The 13,355-nt window shown below is 41.3% G+C and overlaps 1 long non-coding RNA gene across 1 annotated transcript; it reads right to left on the bottom strand.

Annotated features, from left to right (window-relative positions):
• Positions 1 to 10,573: 10,573 nt before the first annotated feature.
• LOC311518973 lies at positions 10,574 to 13,101 on the bottom strand. The gene is made up of 3 exons (XR_014711167.1): positions 13,017 to 13,101; positions 12,177 to 12,286; positions 10,574 to 10,629 (listed from the first exon to the last, which is right to left on the bottom strand). It is a non-coding gene; the product is annotated as an uncharacterized lncRNA (long non-coding RNA).
• Positions 13,102 to 13,355: the final 254 nt, after the last annotated feature.

Raw genomic sequence — 13,355 nt, 5'->3', positions numbered from 1 at the left:
TTATCTATGTGAGTAGTCTCATTGGAGGCATGTACATTCCTGTCTCCTATAGGGATGAATAGAGGTCAGTGTGGCTTGTCAAAGAGTACATGAAGTCTTGCCCACAGTACATAAAATTTGCTTTAAAAGATATCAACTTCCCTGATACTTTAAGAAGTTTTATATTTTAGTACAGCAACAGTTCATTGGAAATCAACCAGTACAGCTAACCATAGATGAAAGAAAACCTCCTATGATCTGAACAATTAAGCAATCACACATTTCAGTATGCTGATTTGTACAAGCTGTGGCATGTCTTCAGAATTATACTTACTTGTCATCTTGTTTCCTTAAATTTTGTGAACTTGCATCACTGTCTGCTGCATAAGGATTTCCTATATTTCTGTTAATTTCATTGTGTTCCTTGACTAAGAGTTGTAGTTTAGCATTTCTGAAAATGACAAATACACAACAAGCAAATGGTTTCCTATTTTTGTGAATTGGTCTTGCAGTATTTCTAAACGTTTACAATACAAATAATAATTTAAGTGAGCACATATTTTGAGCCACATTAATTCCTGAGGTAACTCTATCCACTTAAATAGAATTATCACAGGGATTAATTTGGCCCATTATTTCCTGTTTCACTGAAACAAACATTAAGTTCAGTTACATGCTGCTGATTATGATTAAACAGACACTGTCAACTTGAAATCTAGTCAGTTTCAAAAGGGCATTACCCTGCTGTCTTTGAAGTCAATGGCAGAATTCCCAATGTCTTCAGTGGTGCAGGATCAGGGGATAGTGAGTGAAGAGTATTATAATGTACTACATCTGTGTCTCCCTTCCATTATCTCTGACCTTGCAACCACATTTTCCTATTTTTTAAAAAAAGTCTCTGTCCACTGATCCCTTGTCACAAAACAAAAGAGGAAACTGGCTATAGAGGTTGTCTATATACAAAGTGCTGTCAAATGTAAATAGTGACAAAGTGAAAAAATAGAGAAAAATAGTTCTTGGCTCTAATCTTTCATTTACAGCATATTTTAGGTGATACTTTTCACATTATTAATTTTCCAGACAGAACTGATTTTCAAGTTGACACTATGCCTTTAAAGTTGAATTCTTAGTAAAGATTGTAATCTAAATCTACCTTGTTACTCTAAATAAAATATTTATTTATACCTTTTTCTATTAACAAATATGTATGTCACAAAGGCTATAAGAGTGCAGCCCAGCAGAATACTTAGAATTATGGTTGCTATAAGTTCAGAGGGCATTGAGTCAACAGGTATCTCTTCTACTGCAACAGAAACAGAAGTTCCAAATATTTTCTCCAGTTCAGTTTGAATGGCCTTCTCTTGTTCCTTACATTTTCTAAAAACAGACAAGTAAAAACGTTTGTATCAATTTATTTAACAAAAGGCCTTCACTTTGGTTTATAAAGCAGTGAAGGAAAGACTAAAACTAGAGAAGATTGGTGCTGTCTATATAATTTTTAGCCAACCTGTTAAATGCTATTGTAGGGCTCTAATTCTCATTTAAATCCAGAGTTGTTTAGAATAGTTCCTATAAACCCCTATTTAATTTCTGTAGAATGCTCTTGATTTCATCTTTCCCTTTTGAATTCTGTAGGATGTTTCCATAAGAGTTGCTTTAGCTGAACCATATCAAAACTTCCTGAACCTCCTGGAGTCTATAAAACCCTGTTGGAAATCTCACCAGGATAGTGTCTCTATGGTATCTTAACACTTTCAAATCCCGCAGGAACCACTTACAGGAAAATAGCCTTTTGAGAATGAACTGAACTTTTTGAAACTCAAAAGTGGTTCATTTTGAGTTTTGAGGGACATCTCAGAGCAGTTCTTACTTGATCTTAACAAGTTCATTCATCCCTAATCAAGATGTAAATATTTTAAAGGGAAACAAAATTCACCTTTGTAACTCACAATGATACACTTTGTACTATATCATACAGACCTTTTTACATGCTCCGCAGGTATTGCTTGGGCTGTCTGATCAACAGCAACAATCTTTACATGGGTTACATCAGTGCTTTCTCTTACTCTTCTGTCAACAATTTTAGATAACACATCAATGATGTAAACAGTCCATTCAAGTTTTTCTTCTAGAACCCTGCCACCAGATTGAGATAAACAATTTTAATTGACTGGGGAACAACAAATTATTTTTATCTAGAAATGACAGAAAGTAATCAATGTTATACAATGATAACATTTAATATAATATTATGCATTTATTTACCATTTTCATCTAAGGATTTCAAAGCACAATAGTGGTTCACGTTTATTATCATCCCTGTTTTATATGTAAGCAGTGTCAGGATGAGCTCCACCCTGACATCTGGTGGTGAGGTGCAGCAAGTTGTGGAAAAGAACTTCAGGGGCTGATCTCATTTGCATAGGCACACCCACCCCGCCTAGAATGAGACCATAGCTGCCCAAATGGTCACTTTGGCTGCTGTGGGATCCCCAGTGTCTCAGTTATTAGGGCAGGAAGAATAAACTGTTATTACCCTGATTATGGGGACTGTGCTTGGAACTGTACGTGGCCTTTTGTTATGATGGAGGGATTCACCATCAACTAAGTAGCACTCTCTAGGCAAGGATCATGGGTTCCAAAACTCTGTGAAGGGAGAGAGGCTGGGGACAGGTATTAATACTTGGTGGTATGGGCCTCTTGGTAAGGGCCTTACATGCTAATTGCACTTCCTCCTCTCTCCAATGTAGAATATCAGAGCTGATTTTGATTTCATTAGAAGTCTAGTTATAGGCTGCTGAGCTCACTTTGGGCTAACAGTGCACCAGCACTGGGGCTCCCCTACTACAAGCTGAATTCACCTAAGAGCTGAAATCACTGAGTGTTGTGTTAAGTAGTGGGGGAGCCTGAAGATATATTGTGGAGCAGTTTGCGGGACGGCTGGAGTGCCTTGTGGACAGGCTGGTGAAGCAGTTCGACGCGGAGCAGTTCGTGGATGGCAGGAGCTGCTTGTGGGCCGCGGAGCTGAGCAAAGGAGTTCGTGGGGCGGCTGGCGGAGCGGAGCGGAGCTGAGCGAAGGAGTTCGTGGGGCGGCTGGTGGAGCGGAGCGCAGCTATGGAGCTGTGGGGCGGTCAGCTTCAGATCATGTAAGATGCCTCTTACCCCCGTCCCATCTCCACCCAGGTTGGGAGGTAAAGCTCCGCAGATAAACTTTCGAACTCTGGGGCTGCCCTGACCAGGGACAGAGACTTTTGGGTCATTGGACTTTTGGGACTTTGGGTGATTTGGGGTTGCTGGACTCAAGAACCAAAGGGAAAAGGGCATGCCCCAATTTGCTTGGGGTGGGTTTTTTGCTCATGGGTTGTGTTATGAATCCTGTTGGTGGTGTTTCCCCAACATAATGCCACATTGTTTGTCTGTTATTAAAAGGCTTTTGCTACACTCAGACTATGTGCTTGCGAGAGGGGAAGTATTGCCTCTTGGAGGCGCCCAGCGGGGGTGGTATATATTTGTCCCAGGTCACTGGGTGGGGGCTCGAGCCGGTTTGCATTGTGTTATTGGAATGGATCCCCTAGATATTGAACCCAGCCCTTGTTGCTGCCAACTCTGACGGGCAGAAGGGTTACATATAGATAGGAAAATTGATGCACAGAGGTTAAGAGACTTGCCCAAGGTCACACAGTAGGTCAGTATCAGAGGGTACATCTACCATGAAAAAAAATTCCTTGCAGCAGCTGAGTCAAACTGACTCAAGTTTGCCGGGCTTGCACTACAGGCTACAAATAGCTCTGTAGATGTTCCCACTTAGGCTGCAGCCTGGGCTCTGAGACCCATTCCTCTCTCCAGGTTTCAGAGCCTGGGCTCCACCCTGTGTGGGAATGTGTATATTACTATTTTTAGCCCCACTGAGCAATCTCAAGTCAGACTCACTGCTGTGTTTTTTTTCCTCTTCAGTGTAAATGTACAAAGAGTCAGTTAGAGAACCCAGGTTTCCCAACTCTGAGTCCTCTGCTCTGATCACTAGACTAAGCTACTTCCCATTACTCTTTCATATGAAACCTGGAAACTCTTAAATATGTTAGCATAAATGAGCTCCAAAAGAAAACTTAAAAATGTAAACTGAAATAAATTCTCTTGCTTGCAGTTCACAAGCAATACTACTTAGCACAAGGAATATTGTGTCATGGTTTACCAAATGAATATTGATTTGTTTCCTGAAAGCATAGATATGAATCTAAAATATTTATAGCAATCAGATGTGGACTATTATTATGACCACTTAAAGGTGAAATGCAAGGCGGAAAACCTATTTTCCTTGAGCCCTTTATTGTTCATAGACAATTTCATACCAAATCAGACCAGTGGTTAACCCATAATCCGGTATCCTGTCTGTGACAGTGGCCAGCACCACCTGCTTTGCAGGACCAGGGATGGCAGAACTGGGGGAGCTGGGAGGGTTAATGACCCTGTAGTGGAAATATTGCAGGGCTTGACATATGTTTCTGCCTCCTCCGACCCCGCAACATTTGCCACACATACAACATCTCACAGATGCAAGAGCAGGACCCAGCTATGTTTCTGACCTCGTGCATACACAGGAGAGGGGAAGTGTAGTCTGTAACCTATCATTTAAATCAGCTTCTGTACCAGATGACTGGAAGATAGCTAATGTGATGCCAATTTTTAAAAAGGGCTCCAGAGGTGATCCCAGCAATTACAGGCCTGTAAGCCTGACTTCAGTACCAGGCAAACTGGCTGAAACTTCAGTAAAGAACAATATTATCAGACATATAGATGAGCATAATTTGTTGAGGAAGAGTTAACATGGTTTTAGTAAAGGGAAATCATGCCTCACCAATTTACTAGAATTCTTTGAGGGGGTCAACAAGCATGTGGACCAAAGGGATCCAGTGGATATAGTGTACTTAGATTTTCAGAAAGCTTTTGACAGGGTCCCCCACCAAAGGCTCTTATGCAAAGTAAGCTGCCACGGGATAAGAGGGAAGGTGCTCTCATGGATTGGTAACTGGTTAAAAGATAGGAAACAAAGGGTAGGTATAAATGCTCAGATCTCAGAATGGAGAGAGGTAAATAGTGGTGTCCCGCAGGGGTCTGTTCTGGGACCAGTCCTATTCAACATATTCATAAATGATCTGGAAAGAGGGGTAAACAGTGAGGGGGCAAAATTTGTAGATGTTACAAAATGACTAAAGATAGTTAAGAACCAGGCAGATTGCAAAGAGCTACAAAAGGATCTCTCAAAACTGGGTGACTGGGCAACAAAATGGCAGATGAAATTTAATGCTGATAAATGCAAAGTAATGCACATTGGAAAGCATAATCCCAACTATACATATAAAATGATGGGGTCTAAATTAGCTATTACCACTCAAGAAAGAGATCTTGGAGCCATTGTGGATAGTTCTCTGAAAACATCCACTCAATGTGCAGAGGCAGTCAAAAAGCAAACAGAATGCTGGGAATAATTAAGAAAGGGATAGATAATAGGACAGAAAATATCACGTTGCCCCTCTATCAATCCACAGTACAACCACATCTTGAATACTGTGTGCAGATGTGGTTGCCCCATCTCAAAAAAGATACATTGGAATTGGAAAAGGTTCAGAAAAGGGCACCAAAAATTATTAGGGGTATGAAATGGCTTCCATATCAGGAGAGATTAATAAGACTGGGACTTTTCAGCTTGGAAAAGAGACGGCTAAGGGGAGATCTGATTGAGGTCTATAAAATCATGAGTGGTGTAGAGAAAGTAGATAAGGAAGTGTTGTTTACTACTTCTCATAACACAAGAACTAAGGGTCACCAAATGAAATTAATATGCAACAGGTTTAAAACAAATAAAAGGAAGTATTTCTTCACACAACGCACAGTCAACCTGTGGAACTCCTTGCCAGAGGATGCTGTGAAGGCCAAGACCATAACAGGGTTCCAAAAAGAACTAGATAAATTCATGGAGGATAGGTCCATCAATGGCTATTAGCCAGGATGGGCAGGAATGGTGTCCCTAGCCTCTGTTTCCAGAAGCTGGGAATGAGTGACGGGATGGATCATTTGATGATTACCTGTTCTGTTCTGTTATGAAAAGGCAGAACATACACATCTTTAAGGCTAGAAATTGCCACCAGAGCTGCAGCCCGAGACTAGCTCTACTGGCCACTTATATTTCGGACCCACCGAGGCTAGATGTAATTACATCATACTTGTGCTATATTTCAGAGATGATGGGCCACCTACATGTTAACTAATTCCCTGGTGCCCCATGGATAATTGACCCCCACAGGAAGACAGATTTTGCTGCTGCTGCTGCCCTTCAAGAGATTTTCTGTTTGTGGGGAAGCTTTAGTTTGTGGCTTCATTTCTTGGAAGCCAAGCCAAGGAATGAGGAGTTGAATCAGTGCATGCCCTGGCCACATGCACTTTCCTGCCCAAGGTTGCCCACCATTGGGATGACTGACCTTTTATGACACCCTATCTACCTCTGCAACCTTCTCCAGCTCAAGCACATTTCCCATCCTCAGGGCCATGCACTCGCCAGAGCAGAACAGGGCTATTTTGCAGGATGATTTTTATTTCTTCAGGGAAAAGGAAGGTCAATATGGGAGTACAAATTGCAGAATATTAGCTACACCCATGATATGACTTCAACCCACAGAACTGAACAAACCTCACATCATTTAAGTGATGACACTACCTCAGTCATATGGCAACCCAGCAAAGTCAGAGCTATTAGACTACTTTGTCACCATCTTGGCTACTTGCTTTTCTGTTTATAAAAAGTGGAAATGGCTGACTTGATCATTTTTCCCTAATCTCCCTCCTCACTCTGAGAGACTTCTTTCTAGTCCATTGAAACGCAGTAGAATCTGTGGTCTTCCTCTCCAGCACGCTAAACTCTTGGAGCCAAATCCTCAATATCTGTAAATTGGCATAGCTAAACTGAAATAATTGGAGCCACTCTGAGTTACACCAATTGAGGACTTGGTTTCTGAGTGACTCATAGCTGTATTGGCCCCCCTAAGACTGCCATATCCAGATCTTAAGAGGATCCTGCCTTAATCTTTCCCTGGCATTATATCAGAATAAATTGTATAGCTCCATAAATACCTTTTTAATTCAGGAATGTTTCTTTCAACAATATTGATCTTCTGACTAAGGACAAGTACCACAATGTTATCATTGGAACTGGGATCAATGGTTACCTATAAAATAATAAATGAATCACATTAAGTCTATATTTCATGTTTCCTACCCACATTTATAATTTTTTTTATTCTCAAGACTGGCTTGCAGAAAACGCTTTCTGAGGGTTGGGATAAAAATGAGAAGACATCAAGTACACTTAGGACTTTTCCTTTCCATTACTTCAGTGGAACTGAGAAGTTAAGATGATTTTACAGGCAACGCCAAAAAGGGTTAAGAACCTACTAAATTATAGCTGAAGAAACATGGAACTATGCTATGCCTATAGATAATATCTAGAAGAAAAAACGGGCAGATACAAGATAAAACTAAAATTTCTTCCATCTTGTATTCCCTATCCATGCACGCAAATTTATAGACAGACTTCCAAAATTAGGTCCAAGCACATATTTGTTTGCACATGACCTATTTGTGCAACCAGGTAGGCATGTGAAAAATCAGATATCTGCATGTGCATATGGCCAGTTCAATGTGAACTCAGCAGCTAAATAGCCCTGCATCACATGTTGTAACTTTAAATGTAAAGTTTGTCATTTTAGTGCTTGAGATCTGCATTGTAGGCCAATTAATCCCTGGTGCAACTCTACTGAGTTACACCAATTTTCATACATACATACATACATATATACATACCACCATACATACATAAACCATATCCTGTGCGTTGTTTCTTTTAAATAGAAGTTACAACATAGTAACCCACATGCAGGTCTCAACATATACCCTACTCTATATAGTACATCCTACAGTTTCATTGTTTAATAGTAATAATGGGATAGACTTTTTAAAGACTAACCTTAGTTGTACACAGAGTTTTGAAATGGAAGGAAAAGAGGAATAAACCATATATATATTTTCTAATCTCTTACATCGACTGTTGCTTGTGTTGTAAGTCCTTTCCCTCCTTGGTCTGCAGCTTCGACTTGCAAAGGAAATGATCCAATCTTTCCTGTCACTGATACTGTATAAATCTGCCCTGTATTTTCATCAATGTCAAATTCACTGGTTTGATGATTCACCAAACTGTACAGCAGAAACCCGTTATCTCCAGAATCTGGGTCTGTGGCCTGGATTCAGAAAAGAAAAAGCAACAGTAATGTAGCGGAGCAGTACTCAGCCTCTGGCTTTTGGACTGTAAATTGCTCTTGAGAGCCTGTGGGTCTCTCCCCCATTGGTATTTATAAAATCCTGGCATCCTGGGACTGGTCTGTGTACTTTTTAAATGCATAGACTTGTACCTCCCTTCCATTAACACAAGTGAAAAGGGGGCAGAAACCATCAGAATCAGGTTGATGGAAGGGGGAAATAATGGCTCTATGAAATGCATCCTCATGAGCCCGCTGAAGAGTCTACAGCTCCTAGAGTCAAGGGGGCAGCACTCGGGTTGAAAGGAGCAGGGATGGTAGACCAGGTGCATTCTGCAACATATTCCCCATTGGGCCTGGTGGATAATTGAGTAGATACCAGTGGTTTGACCTGAAGAAGAGCTCTATGTAAGCTCAAAAGCTTGTCTCTTTTACCAACAGAAGTTTGTCCAATAAGAGATAGTACCTCACTCTCTTTGTGTCTCGGATATCAATGGGGAAGTTATTAGTGCTCTGTGCAGCATTAACTCCCATTCCACTCAGATGCAGGGGGAGAGTCAATGGCAAAATGACTCCAGAGGGAGCCACAGGACCTGGGCAGTCAAAGCAATGAATCTCCACAGGACTGCAGTTTCCCTTCCTCACAGACCTCTATATCTGAGGGGAATGGGTTTGGAGGGAGTGTCCTCTGCATTTGGCCACCCCAAGTCCCTCTCCTTAAGAAGCCTCAAGGAAATTCCCTGAGATGAACCTTGCAGAGTTTCATGGGCCCTCTGTCTCCCTCCTGAATGACTTAGCACTATTTTAGTAATATGATTTCCAGAGCATTGTGAAGGGCCTGCCCACAGTGGCAATTAAACTCTGTTAGTGGGCCGGTTTATCAACCCAGTTTACTAACAGCTCCTGCTATCATTATTTAAGGACCTCATTTTGCACCATTGAAGTCACTGTTTTCTCACTGACTTTAGTGGCAACAGGATTGGGCCCTAAACACAGTTAACCTGGTCTGTGCAGGGTAGGCATAATGGGCCAGATTTTTGTTTACGATCCAGCCCCTTTTATGCTACTCAAGCAGTGTAAAAGCAGCTGAATTCTGACTGTAACTGGGCAGCACCAGCTCTTGGATCCATGCCTACCCTGTGGATGGGATTATGGCAATCCTCAGTTGGCGTAGTGTCCTTTAGGTATCATACACCAGTGGCATAAGTTAGAGCAGACCCCTTAGGCTGCTCCAACTCATGCCAAGGCTGGGGCAGGCACAGACCAGCTCACAGCACCAGGGAACTATAACAAGCTCCCTGATGTCCCCCATCATTCACATTCACTGAGCAGATCTCAGATGCAGGGCAGATGATGACCCAATATTTTAAAAACATGTTTAAAAATGGCTCCACTAACCCAGTTTAATGGCCAGTGTGAATGGAGCCCAAGTCTTTCAGAAGCCTTCAGATACTCAGAAAGGGCAGAAATATACTCTACCTGAACTTTAACAACTGGGAATTTGTACGGCACTGAGTTCAAGATCCGAACAGAGTAGGAGCTGTTCAAAAATGCTGGCTTTTCATTTACATCTTGCACTAAGATTGTTAGTCTTGCCACATTTTGAGAAAACAGACCTTTTAAAAATAAATACATTAATGTAATTAAATCCTGTATCGTGCAGAACATATCACTGAGGCTACAGACATGTTTCTCCGTTAACTCCAAGCATTGCATTCAGATGTGAAAGCAGGCAGTTTTAAGATGATGGCTATACTGAATGGGGGTGAGGAGGGGTGGCACAGCACAGGAGTCCCCAGAAGAATTCTGGCTGACTCAACTTGAATTCCTCTGGGTGGCACATGCTGGAGTGATGCAGGGTGAAAGGGTACAGCATGTTAGCTCTATTAGCCAGGACAGACAGGAGCTGGGGCCCTAGCCCTATGCCATTTGGGAAGTCCAGTGCCAATAGCTGCGTTCCCATCTGTGGCTGTGGTGAGCCCCTGTGAAGGAATTCAAGGTTGAGGGAAGGCTCTTTGCCCTCCATTGCCTGCCTAGTGCCCATGCAATCTGGCCCTCAGCTTTTAATCTTTCACCACAGCTTTGTCATTTAAAGCAATTCACATTTTCTGTTTCTAAATTTAGTGCAAATATAGAATGCACAAGAAGTGTCCTGTGCTTAACACCCTCCAATTCAAACTGCAATGTCCTTCAAAGGAAAAAAAAATACCTGAATACTGGACCCGTGTGACAGAGGAGGGACTTTCATTTGCTTCAACTGTAATTGTATACTGAGAAATTTCCTCATAGTTCAAGTTAATTGCAGTTTTTAGCTGTCCACTTTTTGTATCCAGTATAAAATGGGCTGAAAGGAAAAATGTGCACTTTTCAGAGATATAGTCAACATTTTCATTTGTATCCTTCACACCTCTTCTATCTGTGTTGCTCTTGTAATGCTACTTACTGCCTCAGTTCTTGGGGACTGAATGGTAGCGTATTTCAACACTAATACAGGAGTGGCAAAAGCACCAAAACCTCAAAAAACTTTCAATCAGAAGTAGGTCACCAGCTGTGCTTTTTATGACTTCACACATTGCCTGTTAATACTTCTGTATTTCCTATACAAAAAGAGCAAAATGTGCACTTTCAATCTAGATGACTTATTCCAGTCCAGGGTCTCTCAACCCTTTTTCATAGTGTGATGACATCTTAAGGGAGATCTTGGTTTGTCACCTCACCTCTTCTCCTATTTGCAAGTGTGTCGACTACTATCCTTCCCATTCATGATTGCATAACATTCCTCAGGCAGCTCTTGCTTACATGGAAGAGTAATATTTGGTAAGCGTGGCGTGTGTTTTTATAGCTATCTTTTAGAAACATTTACCAGCTGGAAACAAGAAGGCAGAATGGCAGAACAAGTGACCAGCCAGCTTTTCACTAGCGGTGCTCCGCCGACCACCATTGTTTTCGATTAGGGAAGACACATGGAGGAAGAAAGACTATAACATCTCCATGAGAGAGAAAGCCGAGTGAGCCTCTCACTGGAAGACCCTCCCACACTGATTCTCTATCTTGAATCTCCTCAAAGTCCTTTTCCTGAACAGACAGACTTCTTACATTTAAAGGTGCAGTATACAGAAGACAGAATGTTAGCTATGTGTGCTGCACCTGTCTTTCTACTTGATTTGCATTTTTTTAACTCAGATTTTCATTATTCCAAGTTTTTAGACATAGGGGGCCATATTCCCAAGTGTTGTAAATGTCGATGTAAGTTGCACACCAGTAAATTGGTGTGAGTGCAAGCTGATGTCATAGAAAAGCAACTGGCAAACAACAAGGTACTTACTTACCCCTTCCTGTTAGTTGTTTCTCCTGAGACCCTTCCCCCTTTTGCTCTTTCGGCATGTAAATTAAACCCATGTAAGCCCACTTAAACCCACTTTGCAACGTGTAATTTATACCACCACCTAGGTCACTTCTGAACTTGGCCAAATAAAACTGGTGATGTCTTATACTAAAGACAGGTTTCAGAGTAGCAGCCGTGTTAGTCTGTATTCGCAAAAAGAAAAGGAGTACTTGTGGCACCTTAGAGACTAACAAATTTATTTGAGCATAAGCTTTTGTGAGCTACAGCTCACTTCATCGGATGCATCCAATGAAGTGAGCTTTAGCTCACGAAAGCTTATGCTCAAATAAATTTGTTAGTCTCTAAGGTGCCACAAGTACTCCTTTCCTTTTCTTTATACTAAAGAGATATAGTAAGAAATCATGTCACTCTCAATACCTACATTTTATTCCATAGTCATTATTCTCACTCAGTCTCATTGCTAAATACAATATGATCTCCCACCCAGAGCTAGTTTATGGTGCTATATTTGCCTACGTTAGGGTGTAAGAAGAAGCTGTACTCACCACGCTCATTGCCAGATACAATTTTGTAATCAATTTGTCTCCCTAAGGCTTCTGTCACAGCAAAAGTGTAAACTAAATGTGCAGCTCCTGTATCTTCCATCACAGCTGTGCTAACAGAAAAAAGACAACAGACTGTGATGATAGATCTTATTGTCACAAATGCCAATACCTGATTTGTTGGCAGTGCATGTTGTTGAACCTTTGAGACTTGGGAGAAGGGTGTTCTTGATGGAAGATCCTTGGCTGTGGACCTTTTTCCCCTCTGGAGGATGCCTACTGGAGTATGCTGGCCTTCAAAGAGCAATGCAAGGCTCATCTTTTTGGCCAAGCATTTCTTTGACCTTGGGTCAAGGCTAGGGAAGATTTTTCCATTTGGTGGTGGGTGGTTGATAGGGGGTTGATGCCCAGTATGTGTAGGACCAATTGCATTCAAAGCCCACAACAATATGCCAGTAAAAATTATTGACATAAAATCAATACATTTTTATACCAAAATACTGATTGATGGTGTGCAAAAGGAAGGGGGGAAAGGAGGGTGATCTTTACTCTGACTGGGTGAGTTTGGAGGACAAGTGCATTTTATAAGCTGAAGAATAAGGCAATAAAATGTAAAACATGGTTCCAAACATCAGATGCACAAAACAATTAGACTAGGGACATTTTCTGGCTTTGTTATTTAAAATTAATTGTTTGTTTCTTCCCAACACAAAGAAAAATGGAATTTCCATCTTTGGAAATACTACCCCCAATACTTTTAATGAATTCAGTGGCAATGTGGTCTCAGCTACAAGGAGAATTCAGAACAATGACACTCATGTAATTGAAAATAAAAACCCTCACCTGATGTCAGTCTGATTAAACTGTGGGACAAACGGGCGATTGTCAAGCACATTGAGCATAATCAAGGCTGTGCTATTTAATGGAGGAGAACCTCGGTCTTTAGCTATTATTCTCAAAGGCATCTCTCCAGGTTTGGACAGGTTTCCAATTGTTATTATTTTCCCCTCATTTATATCCTCAATCAGGAAGAACTGGCTGAAGCTAACATCCGGCAGGATATAGTATTCAATAAGAGCATTTTCCCCCTGCAATGGCAAGAACACATTAGTAGAATTTCAGAGAGAGAAGTGGGAGAAGACTATTATTAAGCACAGGAGATCTGTATACTATGCTCTGCTA

The sequence above is a fragment of the Lepidochelys olivacea genome (assembly GCF_965140295.1).
Source record: "Lepidochelys olivacea isolate rLepOli2 genome assembly, chromosome: 3".
In the NCBI taxonomy this organism is placed as follows: Eukaryota; Metazoa; Chordata; order Testudines; family Cheloniidae; genus Lepidochelys; species Lepidochelys olivacea.
This window is presented reverse-complemented; position numbering and strand designations above follow the sequence as displayed.